Source organism: Ixodes scapularis, unplaced genomic scaffold (genome assembly GCF_016920785.2).
Source record: "Ixodes scapularis isolate PalLabHiFi unplaced genomic scaffold, ASM1692078v2 PGA_scaffold2__306_contigs__length_199485367, whole genome shotgun sequence".
NCBI lineage: Eukaryota > Metazoa > Arthropoda > Arachnida > Ixodida > Ixodidae > Ixodes > Ixodes scapularis.
The window spans coordinates 9,357,492-9,372,911 of NW_024609857.1; the positions used below are offsets into that span (position 1 = coordinate 9,357,492).

Consider the following 15,420-nt stretch of genomic DNA (forward strand, 5'->3'; position numbering starts at 1 on the left):
GCGGGCGTCTTCACTGAACTGCGTCGGTAAACGAGCAACAAAAACAAGTGCATCGCCATCGTTACAAAGGCCTCCGCAATGTGCGTTTTTTTTTTGTTTTTTGTTTTTTTCTGGGAAGAACGCAGCCAAGTTTAGGGGGGTGAAAATGCCGTAAAATATCATACCACGTCATGCAGATCATCTACGACGACGACCTGAAGTGCATTACCGGCGTAGTGCAGGCCAGCATAAGAAACAAATCGTACGCCGTCGAGGTAAGTGGTTTAATTGTTATTATTATTGAGATTGTCAGGTTATTAAAGAATTGCGTGTCTATCGCAATTTCGCGGTAACTATCGCAGCGATGGTTACAACCAGGTACGAAGTACCCTCGCATAGCGCGAGTCCGTAAACAAAATTTTGGGATCTCAACCGATCGCCTGAAGTACTTTTCTCGCGGGTACAATGCGATCTTTTTGCAGACGATCATCTGGATCGACGCCCGGACTTTCGATAAACCATATTTTGCATCTCACCCCACTATGAATTCTCATAAGTGTCTGAAACTCATTATATTTAAAACAAATGCAATATCAGAATATCGTCTTTATTCATACGATTCAAACGACGACGCCGGCTTGGCCGGCTGGTATGTGGCAGACGGGAAACTTCTTGCATTCGTCGTCTGCTGCAGGCATCTTGAAGACCGGAAGTTGCAGTCGTAAATATTTCAGAAACAAGCGATTACCGGCACACTCCTGTCGAAACATATGTGACATTCAAGCTTTCTATATCTGTGATTTTTAGAAGTTTAAATCCTACTCCTGATTTTCGAACGGTCGAGTTTTCGTAGCGAAACCTAGCCACATGTATTTCTCCATAACAACCACGCTAGCAGCGGTTTGTTTGGACCCATGACGTCACACTTACGGTGTCAATTCTCATTGTGCATATAAGCTTGGCATTGCAAGGGCCTACACCAGCATAGGAAGTTGAAGTATCCTCACTCTTGGTTGTGAAAACATTCCACCAGGCGGCGATACCGAAACTTCTCGCCGCGAATAGTTTTGCTACGAAGCTCTGCTGAGAGAACTTTCATCTTTCGGTGCGTGCGGCAACCTGGCTGGAACTCTGCGCGTGCAGGGCACTAGGCAGCGCAAACCGTCTCGTGCACTGCCGATTGCCTCCTGTGAACTAAAGTTATGGCGACGTTACGTATGCGCCGAACGTTTGGTTACGTTTAGTGAGATCGGTCTCTTGGCGACGTGAGCGATCGAAAGCGTCGCTGTGGTCGGCCCATTCCAATTGGCCGAGTGATGGCTATGACTTCAGCAAAGGATGTATTATCGAGGAAATAAGAGGAATGTAAGAACTTCCATTTCGACCGTGTTGGCAGTGTTGCTTTGAGAGCGCTATGATTTCAGGCTACCACCATGCCCATTACATGCACCATCGAACTTGTAGTTCACAAGGTAGTGACGTCACGAAAGGTAACCAAACGAGGGCGCCACCGAAACATCTCGCCTCTAATAGACCTACTGCTATATTACCCGAGCATCAAGGCGAAGGCAGGGATTGGTGTTCCACGCGCTGCACGTGCTGGCCTCAGCAGTAGTAAATTTTCTAAACCAAACACGTAAAACAAATGGCATCCTGCACGCGCGTTCGTCAACGCTTAATTATTTACTTTGAATCTTTTATACGCGAAAGGCGTGCGCGTGCGGCGCGTGGAACACCAATCCCTGCATTCTCCTTGATGCTTGGGTAATATAGCAAATGGTCTTCACGCTTGGCGTTACAAGTACTGCCAACCATGGTTGTTGGAACGCGCAAGGCACGTGTCACGTGCAAGTGCTCCGCCGCCATTTGCTTCAAAGGATTGCTCATTTCAGTGCATCTCCACCATTTGCTTCCAAGGGCCGCACGAGGCATGCACCTCGTGAAGTGCCGCATTTGACACTATAGTTGCACACACAGACACATCAAGGGCCTTTATCCCAGCCGATTCAGCGGCGTCAACGTATCCTATGAATACACGCCCGCAGCGCTTCGCTGCGTTCCTCCTGAATACCACGTGACACTCACACGCAATTGAAATGAATATGGGTCGTCCACTGCGTCCGCTGCAACATGGCACGAGAGGCGAAAGGCCGCGTGTCGCTTGTCCTGATTTTTCTGTCTTATCTGCTTATTTGTTTCTTATTCATCCTGGTAAAAAACAAAAAAAAAAAAACAAAAAAAAAACTCTTCTACATACACGTCTGGGTACAAAGAGACAACGCGTAGTGGAAGTTGCACGAGGTAAGCGCATCCTGGGCGTGAAGTAGCCCACCCGCAATAGCGCAGTTGCGCGGGAACGACCCAATATGGCGGCGCCAACGGGGTTGTCTCCACCCTGGACGGAGGGACGTGTTATCGAGGCACCCTATACTAACGTGAATTTCGTAGACCGCGGCTGTGTTCCAAAATTTACTCGATCCGACCCCAGAGTAAAGGTTTCGCACCGTGGCGTTTCAAAACTTACTCGAGCTTACTCGATGACGTCAGAACTCGCGTTTCAGAAGCGGGTTGTTTACTCCTTAGTGAAAAGACGGTGAGAGTGCAGGCGAGCTGGTGGTAGCTAATCATGTCGTATTACACCTGAGACTGCGGTGGAAGAAATCGGAAGAACTTTCAGTAGAAGGAACAGACACAGAGAACGACGTTCTCTGTGTCTGTTCCTTCTACTGAAAGTTCTTCCGATTTCTTCCACCGCAGTCTCAGGTGTAATACGACATAATTGTTTACTCCGGAGTAATTACTCGCGCTACCCTCCTCGATTGGAGGGTAACGTCGGATCAAATCGAGTAAATACGTCACGTGATCTGCTCATCGTCTGCTTTCTGCGCTAACAGCCGTCAAAGCTCGTTTGCGTTGTTGCGTTCGGTGACACATTGCAAGAATGGCTGAGAACTCGACGCCGTCGTTTTTGTGCGGTTATTGCGACATGTCTTTCGCAACTCATGAATTAGCTGTGCAACACATTCACAGCGTACATCTTGCGCGAAGAGGTATGCACATATTTCTCAGTAGCGATTTCTCAGCATCCTCGTTCTCAGTGTTGGAGTGAACTCGCTGTTCATGCTTTCAAGATTGAAGGCGTTCGACACTGACCAGATTACTTACTTATTAAAAAGAGACGTCCACTCGAGCCCTAAAATACAGGGACCCGACGTTTCGAGGCCTACTCGGGTGACTGCAGGAATGGCCGTTAAGCTTAGGAGCAGCTTGCTCTGGATCATCTTCTTCTTCTTCAAAAACAAAAACACCACGTGGTGTTTTTCTTTTTGCATCGGTGATGGGACGAAGCCCGTTTACGTATGCGGATGGTAAAGCACCGAGGGATCTGTTGATGTTTCCTGGCGTGCTTTGAATATGCCAGGATTCCAAGAATGTCTCTGCCGGGGATTGGGTTCGATGTCGATGACGAGGTGTACGTTTCCTCGGTGATGTATAACTTGCCTAGAAAAGAAAAAAAAAAAAAGATCGCTGACGAGGCTGTCACGCGGCAACAGACAACGCCGTGGACATTCATTCTTATTTCTAGACTGAGAAAGTTGCACTGTCAGTTTTCTCCGGGTGGAATCGAGCAGGGCCGGAATTAATGCTCCTTTCGCCCGAGGTGTATTTGAAGTTTTTGCGAGGCACGGAATTTCGGTATACTTACAGTCAATGATTGCGTAATGGTACAGAACTCCGACGAAGAACTGAATTAGGAGATATAATTTTGTATTAAATCTAGACACAGCCCATGTGAAAGCTAAGCAAGACGGGCCACCTCCGAAACAGCCAGCTGTGAAGGAGGTGTATGTTTATTGGGCTGAGGTCTTGTAAATATTGGAATGGTGTATACCTGTTTTTCTTATCGTACGTTCAAGGCTGAAAATGGTCGAACACAGTAGATGATGATGATGAAATGATGATGAAGAAGACGATAAACATAGTTGAAAATCGCGCACAAAGAGACAAGAACAAACGAGGAGTGGAACACAGACGGGCGCGTCTGTGTTCTGTGTTCCTTCCTAGTTTTTCCTTGTCTCTTTGTGCGCGATTTCTAACCATGTTCAACGTTTACCAACTCGCCCAGCTTACTATTTTGCTATAGAGATGAAAGTATTTTTTCCCAGAGTATGCATAATAGCGCTTGTAAGCAGTGAAGGCTTCGAAAATTTTATGTAAATGATCAGTCCACATGCCCTACCCCCCCCCCCCTTTTTTTTCCCACCCCCAAAAATGCCGTTCAGTTTTAAAATTCTCTCTGTGATATATTTTTGTCTTTCAGCGTCAAAACTAAGTTAATTAAGTTACATACTTCACTGAGCACCGCTGCACTGTGTGGAATATGATTTTAAATTTCCGCAAATCGTAATCCATGCAAATTATGATGCGGGGAACGCATATGTATAAGGCACCTGAAATATAATAACAGCCATCGCGCTAACTAATAAAAACAAATGTTTGATGTCTAACTGAAATGAGTTTTGATCTCAATATGCAGTTCAAAAGAAAGCTGACCAAGTGGAGCCGGTGAAGCCACCTCCAAAAACATTGACGACAAGCAAGGAGGCGTACGTGTATTAGACACGACCAGCCGTACTTGCCTTAATCGAACGCTGTGCCGAGATGGGGAAAAAAAAAAAAAGTGATCCTGTCTCCAGGACGTTCTGGAAAGGGTAAAACGATACTTTTTCAGGTATTTTGTATTATCGCTGTGAAATGAAGGAAATGCATGCTCGTGCCACAACTGCGTAGTGACAATTCCCTCTTCTCCTTCTCTTTTTTTTTTTGTAGCACGCATTTTTATTTTATTTATGTTTTTAACGAAGATAAGGAAAATATGTCTTTGCTTACCTGGGACTAGACACCTACAACGCGTGACGTTTTACACGAGCATGTCCGAAGATGGTAGATGTTTACAGAAGTCAAAATGTTTGCCACTCATAGGAAACTCGCCGGTTTGGTGGGCTTGCTTTTAATATAAAGAGGCAGAATATCAATTTTGACTACTATTTCAGGAAGCGTTCATTTCGACAATCCGGTCACAAGAAACTGAATACACTAAAATATTGGTGGTGATTTATTTCAGGCTGGCCGAGGCCCTCAATGAAATGGGGCACCCAGTCACTGAGGACCAGTGTTTCAATAAATGGAAAATTTTGAAAAAAGCGCATAAAAGTGTTAAGGACTACAGCGCCAAGAGCGGCAACTACAGGTACGCATATCAAGTTTCCATTTTTATATTTCTTGAGAGAGATTTTGATGAAACCTTTCAGTACTATATTAATCTCGCAGGAAGGATTGGCCATTCCTCAAGAAAATGGATGAAATCTTCAGGCGAAGGCCGGAGGTGGTCCCTCTGGCTGTTGCAAGCACCTCAGCTGGTCTGAGCGTCAGGGAAACCGGAGAGGAGCCGAACGCGGAGTGCAGCCGAGGAAGCAAGAGACAGTCGAAACTCTCGGAGGCACAAGAATTGCTGTCCAAAAAAATGGTCTTATAAGAAAGGAAAGTCAAGGCCCTTGAGGATTTTAATTGTTTTTTTTAAGATTTTTTAGAACTCAAGAAAGCAGAGAAAGCTAGAGCGGAAGAAGAGCCATGATGTTTGAAACTTCGTAATCTTGAATTTAACTGACGCAAGCCAAGAACTGCAAAGACAAGTTCACCTACAATGTTATTTATTTTGTGTGAGTGTGTGAAGATATAAGTCACAATGATTAACATGTTCGCGTTACCACGGGATCACAAATAAATGTGAAAGTTCCAACTAGTTTTTAATTAACGGTAAATTGATGAATATGCAAAGAATAAAAAAATAGGCTGGTCTCCCATTCTCGTGAATAAACATGAACTATGCACATATATACCTGGGCCTCACAGGCTGTGCATGATAAAGTCTCTCTTTGCCTTGCCCCTGGCCTTGTCGCGACTCGCCGTGGGTTCGTCGTCTTCGTCCGAGGAGGACCCACCGGACTCGCTGGAGTCGCTGTCCGTTCCGTCAGCTGCGGGTCCGTCGTCCTTGGTGTGTAGGGACCGTCGTAGATGTCCCGCCACTCCATGCACGCGTTGTGCATAACGCAGGCTGCCACAATCGTCGTGACGATGCGTTCTGGGCGGCGGGCTTCAATGTACTTGAGACGTCGGAATCGCCCCTTGAGAATTCCAAAGGCCCGCTCTATAGACCTTTTCATCCTCCTCCGCATGGGCGCTGCCATCTTGGAATCACGTGACGCGGCAGCCATTAGGTTGCTTCAAGTTGCTGCTCCGCTCTCCCCTCCGCGCCTTGGCGGATGCGTTGTTTTGGTTGTAATCGTGTTTTTCTTCGCGTTTCGCAGCGCTTTCTTGCCTGACTTTGGAAACTCTAGCCCGCTACGTCTACTGACTAAGACATCACGAGGGTTCAAAGGTCCTTATGACAACTGAGGTTTGTTTACTAATAGTGCTGGAACATTCTCAGTAAGAAGCGCGTATATTTATATCGTGTATTTAGGATCGGAAGGCGTCAAGATAGTCAGCGCAAGGAGACTATCTGCATTTCCTGAAAGTATCGTTCTTTGTATTTATAATATATCGATATCTGTTTCTTTTGTCTGAGGAAACTCGCGGAGGAGATAGACAACGAACGTTTAACTTGTATTTTATCTGAGGCTAGAAGTACTGCTACGTCAACATCAGGCGATTTGTTTGTTCATAATAACACACCTAATTATCTGTAAGAGGTTCTCAATCTTTTTTTTTTTGCGACGTAGTCGTTCGGTTGGTCGGTTTACTTATGAAGTTTAAGAAAATGTATACCGTACTCGCTTCCATTTCGACAGTCATTTAAGTGATTGATTAATTATATTTAGATAACCAGTTGGGACTTCCCGCGTAAGAAACTGCCACGACAACAGTAGCGAGTTTTGGAATAGCGTGCACAAAGAAATAACGTCGTTTCTATTTGCTAATCCAAAACGCGGTTTGGATTCGGGATATGCGCAATAATGACGACGCTTTTTTTTTTTTGCGTACGCTGTTTTAATTTTTGCGAGTACCTAAAATCCGCAGTATTTAACCCAAAAAAGAAAAAGCCGTTTGCATAACAATTACTTGAGTCCAGGATTGTCGATGGCGAATAGAGCTTTACTTTTGGTGGCTGGCGACGCCGAAATTTACAAAACGAATCTGTTCAAACAAAGAAATATTTGTTCACACAGGTCTGTGAAGTGTTGCCTCGCGCTAGAATTCAGCCAAACTTTCCGAGGTATTTCTCCTCCTGCAGCCTTTAATTTTATTTGGCTGATTTTACGGAGACAAATGTCAGATTTAATTTGATGGGCCTGTCACTTATATCTTATCTTGAGTAAGCAAATGTTCATATAAAAATAATTTATTTTAAAGGATAAATAAAGCGAAATGCTGCTTATGAGTACTTTAGCAGGGTTGATAATATATTCCTACTTGGCCTGTCAAAACATGCTGAAGTACTGAATTAAAAAAAAGAGGTCGAGATGACACTACTTGTTTATATCGATTATCTGCGTCATTGCACGATACGTTTTTAGTTTGCAAAGTTCACTAAAGGTTGGGTGCCCACAAAAACCAAACATAGAGTATTTAACTCGCTAGTTCATCTGTTCTGGCTGATTCAGCAGATTGCTAATCAAGCTGTCGATATGCTTCTTTAAATTCACGTGTTAGTCTCTTCATTAGTTTGTTTTACTGGAAACTGGTGGTCATCGGGCACGGCCGTAGACGATGGTAATCTTCCCTGTACATCAGTCAGGTGTTACGCAACCGACCATAATCAAATACATAAAAAAAGTTAAAAAAAAAGCCCGCGATTTAGGCTTAAATATACCTCGTCGTCCCCAAAAAGGAAAGTAATCGTATCACAAAATTACGCAAAAAGAACGTAAAATAGCAACATAGCCGCGTTCACGTTGAAACCGAAACCAACCAAATTGAAGCAACCTAATGGCGCCGAGTGCATCAGCGCCCTCTATCCGCCGGGGAGGCAACTACTAAAATGAAAAGGTCTATAGCCACTCGCGTTGTTGAGTGCTTTTTGTTATACTTTCTGCGCTCCTCAGTTAGTCGGCCGTTGTTCCTGTAGGGGACAAGGAGGCTTTGCCGCAGCGGGTACGCGCCATCTCCGAGCAGGTGGCTGTCGAAGGGGAACTTGTCCGCAGTCAAGATCGTCGGTAGCTCGGACCGCCTGTACATGCGCGCGTCGTGCACGGACCCGGGATCCCCTGCGCTGCAGTGAAGGAACTTCGCCTCGTGGTCGCAGATAGCTTGAAGGAGCACCGATGGCAACCCATGTCGGTTGATGTACGACTGGGCATCCTTGCCCTGAAGCCCCTTGCAAGCGATATGACTTCCGTCGATTGCTCCCAGGACTCCAGGGAAGCCTTCTTTCGCCTCGAAGTCGGATATAATATACAGCCTTTTTCTCCGTCGGCCACGACACGAAGTTTGGGCTGTGGGTCAAAACAGCTAGATCAACTCGGTGCACTACCCTGCACACCGTAGACTTGGAGAGTCCAAAGCAGTCTCCAACAGACCTGTAAAATTGAAAAAGAGCCCGCATCTAAATGATATATAACAATGAACCACCTTGAGTTCGTTCTCATATAGAGTATACGCTTATTTTGTCATCTGATATTTAAAGCGATGAGACCCTTTCACTGGCGCCTAACAGCTAGACATTTCAGAAATTATTGCAGACAACCAGACATTTCAGAAATTTTAAATAAGGACATCCTGCTCAGACAACTTGCGGAGTGCTATGCGGAGAGCAAATCGTCTGCTCTTGCGCAGGAGTTGCAGTGACGTCAGAACGACGCCGAGCTCCTATTGGCTATGATTGAAAGTATAGTGGGTAGATCCCAACGCTAGATGCCTTGAGGTCTACCCACTATTTCTTCAATCAGTCAAAAAGAGCTCGGCCTTCTGACATCATTGCCACCCCTGTGCCAGATGAATACGAACTTGCACTCCGCATAGACAAACAACGAGTTGGGGATATTCATTATTAATTTAAGATCGAGAAATAACCCGTTCCTACAAAGTCACCTGAAGCACTCTATATACTCTGTTTCACCTTATGATGTACCGCAGGAAAGGCTACAAGCGCGAGCTCTTTGCTCTGGGGCACATCTCGGCGGCACAGGCTCTCGTGAATTAAGAGCAGCTGCCAACGCTATGAGCTCGCGCTTCTAGCCTTCGCTGCGGTACAACATAAGGTGAAACGAAGTATAGGTTGGCAAGACTCCACACGAATATCAGAGTCTGCTTGGTAACGCCCATGGCCGGCCGTCTGCGGGGAACTTGCAGCTGAGGGGCGAGCAACGTCACTAGGCGCTCAGCAGAACTCCTTCGGAGCCGAAAATAACTTTTGAAGGCCTCGGGTGACTGGCATAGGACAATGGTTTCCGCATACTCTAAAATCTTGACCACTTTGCGCCTGAGATTATAAAAAAATATATTATGTAGGATTTGTTTTAAAGTGCAGGTGCATTCGTTTCACGTGTCTAATCTGCTTCAATATATACATAATTTATCGTTGGTTTGCATCCCCGACAATAATCAAGCAGCTACTCATAACACACGTGCGATTTGTGATCGTTTTTTTCCCGGTGACCAGCGATTCATAGAATGCAAGCCTGGTAACACAAGAACAATTCATTTGGAACAAACAGTCGGTTGTGTATGTGCGTATAGAAAGAAAAAAAAAATCACTTAAGGGACGGATTCCACCCGAAGTCTTCCTTTAGACGTAAAGCGTAGCTAGTGTGGACGTTTATAGTACATTATATAAAAGCTAAAGAAATAAATAAAGCCCACACGCAAAACATAATTTACTAAAATACGTATGACGGCCAAATGTTATTTTATGTTGCCTTTCTATATTTTACGTCCCACGCAGCTTATTGAATAAGATGGGAGTGAATACGTAATGCACTCTCATCGGAGTAAATAGTTTCGCTTTTATTTGTATACAATAACTAATATAAGCTTCAAGTCGGCGTTGCAAGGTGTGCCAATGAAGCACGCTCTGGATACTTTTTCGATTAACGCGCTACATGCCGCTTTAAAGTTTATCAGGAAATGTTTCCTTACCTCTTCTTCGTTGTAAAACTCTCCAGGATTTCCCACTCCTCCGCCGCGTCGTCACTATCAAGAAAAACATCGCAGCGGTTAATATCATCGTCTCTTCGAGTGCTTCCTCCAAACAGATCGTCTGCTATTTCCCACAATCGAGCCTGCTATGCTTTCGTTTGTCGTAGCCCAAGACGAAGCCAATCCGCGTAGTATCCAGGTGATCATCCAGGCCGTTCCAAAATCTATAGTCGCGGATCGTTTACTCGCGATGTCACCTGGTATTACCCGCTGACGTAAGAGACAGGTTACCCGGGTAAGATTTGGAACATGCCCCGCGTTGTCCCCTCCGCTAAGCGTTCCGCAACGAAGAAGTTGCTACTGCGCCTGCGCGCCAATAGCCTTGACTGTGGAGTTCCCGCTATCATAGCGGGTTGCGGAGGGCCTTGCGGGATGGCGAAGGCGATCTACGAAAACTCCCTATTGTTATCACTTCCGAGGGACCGCGCTATTTCGGCATGTGCCATAGGTTTTTCCGGGTTGCTGCTCGCCATGAATACAGCACGATGCCGTAAATCCGCTCTTGCTAATCCTCGCTTCTCGGTTGGGCGAGGATAGCGAGAATTACTGATCTCAGGAGAGGCGAGGTTACCACGGGTTGCCCTGTTCTTCGCAGTCTCGACTGTTTTTAACGTCACCGTTACCGTGGTTAATTTCAAATCATCCCGGATGAGGGAAACCTCTTCCTGCTTGCTGATCGGAAGGCGATTGTACTCCCAAGTGTTCTCCATCACCAAAAACTTTTCGTCGTAACATAGACTCCAGTAAAGACTTCAAGTGAGAACGGTATTTAGTTTGTGTTTTCAGTGTATGACCGTTTGCGCAGCCGAGGCCAGTTCAAGTGAAAAGTCTACAGCCCTTGTTGCAGCGCACGTAAAGGCGAGACGATGAAAACTGTATTTTCTAATGGTACTGCGTTTTATGATTGTTTAATAAATATTTCTTTTTGTCGCCCAATCCATTATTGGCTGGTGACTCTGCTTGAAAAAAACACACACAAAAAAATATAACAAATTTCCTTGTTTAAAGAAAACATAAAAAAAGATATGGCTTTTCAGCTTACTTAATTTACTTCAGTCGAGCGCGTCTTGGAGTCCTGGAGCTAAATACCAGCGCTTCCGCTTGACCGCGGCCAGGGTTATTGGCGTTTTCTCCTATTGAGTGTCGCCATCTTTCTGAACGTGTGTTCTACTTGCTGTGTAGTCATTCCAAGTCATTGTAGAGCCGTGCGATTCAAACTAAGCCACATAACTTCATCTACGGTCTCACAGCTAGTGGCAATTCATCAATCACTTCAAATCATCTTGACAAAATCGTCCCACCCCTGGACAATATTTTCTGACTCCAAGACGGTCCTCCAAACAATATCAGCATATTTGCGACGCGGCCAAAATGACCAAGTGGTTTTCGAAATAATGACCCTTTTTATGCAGTGTTTGGATCTAGGACACACTATTCAGTTTCAATGGATACCAGGTCATTGTCGTTTCCCTGCAAACGAGGCTGCAGACACAGGTGCGAAGTCATCCCATTCTCTAGATGCAAACATTACAGTTTCGTATTGTCGGAATGACATTAGACGCCTTATCAATCGTCACGCCACCAGCGCAATTAGGAGAAGGTCCCCTCTGGCAGGATATCTCCTACCATTATGGTCCCCTCTACGGGTTGGACCCAAATCTTGCCTTTCAACTTCCACGTGATCTTCCCCTGAGGACAGAGGAAGTCATACATCGCCTCCGGCTCGGTGTTGCTTATACACAATCTTTTCTTCAGCGCATCGGGCAAGTCAGAACATCGAAGTGTCCAACATGTGAATGTGATGAAACAATTGCTCACCTATTGTGCGACTGTCAAATGTACGACGCGGAAAGAAAAGACCTCAAGAGTACGTTGTTGCAATTGGACAGCCGACCGTTTTCTGTCATGAAAGTGCTCGGCACCTGGGACAGCCCTCAGAATGCAGCGTGGGCCGCAAAAGCTTTCTGCGTTTTTTTAAAGGAAACGCGGCTGAACTTCTGCCTCTAAAGGACACTCGTACTTTATTTTTTAATGTACTTTGTGCTATTGTGTTACTATTTTTTTAGACGTGTTTAATGTTTTATATTCTCCTATCCTTTCCATTCTATTTTAATTCCCCACAAATGCGACAAAAAAAAAAAAAACAACAAGAGTAGCCAACCAAGATTTTAACCTATGCTAACCTCTCCGTTCTTCCTTTTCTGACTCTTTCTCTCTCTCCTCTGAACATGTGAATGTGATGAAACAATTGTGAAAAGTAGGGGGAAATCTTTTTATGCTTTGATCTGCTTATAGAAAGTGTTCGATTAAAATCGTCGCTGTCGGACCAGCATTTTTTAAAATTTTGCTTTCATTATTAAGGTACCGAATTTGGCGAGTTGGTAAACGTTACACATGATGAAAACAGCCTAAACAACGAAGACGAAGCGAAGAAACATACTCGATTGGCACCTTATGTTGGAGGCATTCCAGCGAGAGTGACGTGAGCGAATGCCCAGTCTATTCGCCCACGTTAATCACAGCGTCTCAGGGCAACATCATTAGAAGGACACTTTCATCCAAATGCGCTGTTGTTTTGAACTGAGAAAATGCATTCTAATGAATGCCGCTCGCTATAGAAAGGTTTTTATATTTATGTGCCGGAGTTACCTTGAATTTTGAGCGTTTCGGGAAGTCACCCGCTTCCATCTTCGTGAGAATCTTTGTGCGACTGCGTGTGTCTGCAGGGGTGTGAGAAGTGTGTGTTTGTTGCGCATATATGTTTCGTTGCTTGTTCGTGTATCAATTTTCTTTTTTTCTTATTTCCGTCGGGTGCTTTGGCTAGTTTTACGGCGTTAGATCATATTGTGACAAAACGTATAGTCATGCTAATCCCATGTTATTGTCGATGTGTTGTGGATGTGGGCGCTTAGGTTCTCCATCAGAACTGTACAGTGTTTTTCGTGACTTTTAGCGCATCTTTGTGGGCCTGTGCACTTCAACATGTCGTCGTCGTTGGAGAAAGCCATTTGGGAAGCTGCGCTAGCCCCTTCTTTTTCTTATTCCTCCTCAGGCACGACGCTTCCTCCGCCCGTTTGTGCAGTAGCGATATTCACTTAGCCTCCCCGGAAGCACTTGAGTTTAGCCCCGGAACCGGATATGAGCCTCACGCAGTGACACATGCACTTCGCCAGTTACTTTATGTACACGTACAGAGAGAAAACAAGCAAGCAAGGGCGGAAACTTTGGTTTATGCTTCAGACTTTGTTTCTATTCCCATCTTGCTTCCCACGGCGAAAAGCCTCGGGTGCCGCCGCCGCAGTGCGCGCAAGTTTATGGCAGTAGAAGAACATCCGCGGCGTCGACGAGATGGAGCGCCAATGTAGGCGAAGAAAGAGTCTGCTGTTGTCAGTCGGTCGGCGAGGCGCGGCGCTGAAAACGGTTTGCTGTACCGTCTTACTTTTTTTCCCTTTCTTCTTTTTGTATCCGATTTATTCCGTCTAGTTTGCGTCTTTCTCGAGATTGCTGTTCGTCTCGAGCGAGAGCGCGACTGGAAGGGCGTACAAATGGCGCCCATTCGAAGCTGGAGCTTGCTCTCGGCACGTCACTTCCGGTGAAGTAAAAGAAGTAAATGGAGAGAGGGAGGGAGAGAGAGGGAGAAGAGTGCCGTGTTGGTAATAGGAAGTAGGAAAGGGGGCCCCGGATATTTCTACTGGCTTCGAAATGGACGATAGAGGGCCAGTGAGTTGGGAGGAGAGGAGCACTTCCCTTCTCCCCCCAGCCCCAAGGGCCTAATTGGTAACGCGAGTTGAGTGCAAGTTGCAGGTTTTCTTGACTTCTCTCGTGAAGCTATCCTCGTCGTTCGATGGTTTCTCCGTGCTTTGAGGTTGTTTTTTTCTTTTTATATGCTTTAGTCTGGATAGAGAGGTCGTTCGTTAGCGGCCTCTTTGACGCGGTTCTGCGATGGAATGGAACATTTGTGTCGAAACGTTGCGCGCTGGATAAGTCTTTTGCTTTTTATTACAACACGGAGTGTATTTGTACTTCTTTTGGTGAGGAGTATCCCCGTCATGAAACACTGTTCGCAATGTTGACACTGCTCGGCGGCTTCAAATAGCGTCTGCGACGTTCAGCTTAAACGCCGACGAGCAAAACTGTGCGACATTTTGCCATAACTTAATTAAAATACAGCAAAAACTGCGACCGCACATTCAGTGCTCTAAAAAAACAGGGTGAAGAAAAAATTAACCTTCGAAAAGCCGAGAATGCGTGCTCTCAACCTTGCTGTCTTCTATAATAATACGATCGATGCCTGACCTACTCTTGATGTGAGAACACAAGAGAGATGCAACATGGCCCATAGTTTTCTGGGAATCTTGCCTCCAGGATGGATATACACTGACGTTTTTGTAGTATATTGACGAGTGTTAATATTTGAAGCCTACATACTCGGCGACAGAACGTTAACTAAGCTGGAAACCTCGCGCTGAGGTCTCGACCACTAAACACCTGCTTGTGGTTCTAAATAATTCCTTGACTAAAACAGTATATCGACTGTAGACCTGCTTAAAACTAGCAGAAAAGGGGTAGAACCTGAGACTCTGTTAAGAACATCGCAGCGATAACAGAATGGTACGCAGAGAGTGCAGAGACAAAATAGTCATGCGCCAGTCCTGTCAATTATTTTTCTATTTCATACCCCAGCGAAAAATGAATTATATGACTATGTTCAATAAACGTATGAGAACATACAAGACCACATACGACTTTATATACTCTTTATATGCGGCGATGCGCCTTATCTAATTCATACAAATGTTGGAATGTTTACTGGACGAATCATACAGAATGTTTGGTTTTTCAATAGTGTGCGGGCAATTGAGTGTCAAGCAAAATGTATACGTTTCAGGCAAGCCGGTGAAGGAGTATGCACGCAAGCGCGCATATTTCGGTTCCTCATCGTCAACGAGTTATCCTACAGTCTGTCTCCTTCTAACAAAGACAAACGTCCTTTTCTACTCGGCCTGGTGAGACTCGCTATCCTCGCTGAGGCAAAGCGCCAACCCTATCTCGGGTATCGGGCGCCGTCGAGGACTCGTCTCGGGTGGCGCTTCGAGGTTGTCGGTGAATATTTCACGCGGACGTCCCCGGGCGTGGCGCTTCTCAGCGTCCGTCCGCCCTGCGGCCGGGACGAGATGGGATCGCGTTGCGGTGTCCGGGGAAAATTGCATCGGAGAGAGAAAGCGACCGAGAACTGGGGAAGCC

The 15,420-nt window shown here is 45.6% G+C and overlaps 1 pseudogene; it reads right to left on the reverse strand.

The window, feature by feature from the left end:
- Positions 1-5,886: 5,886 nt before the first annotated feature.
- On the reverse strand, positions 5,887-9,682 carry LOC121836878 (annotated as a pseudogene).
- Positions 9,683-15,420: the final 5,738 nt, after the last annotated feature.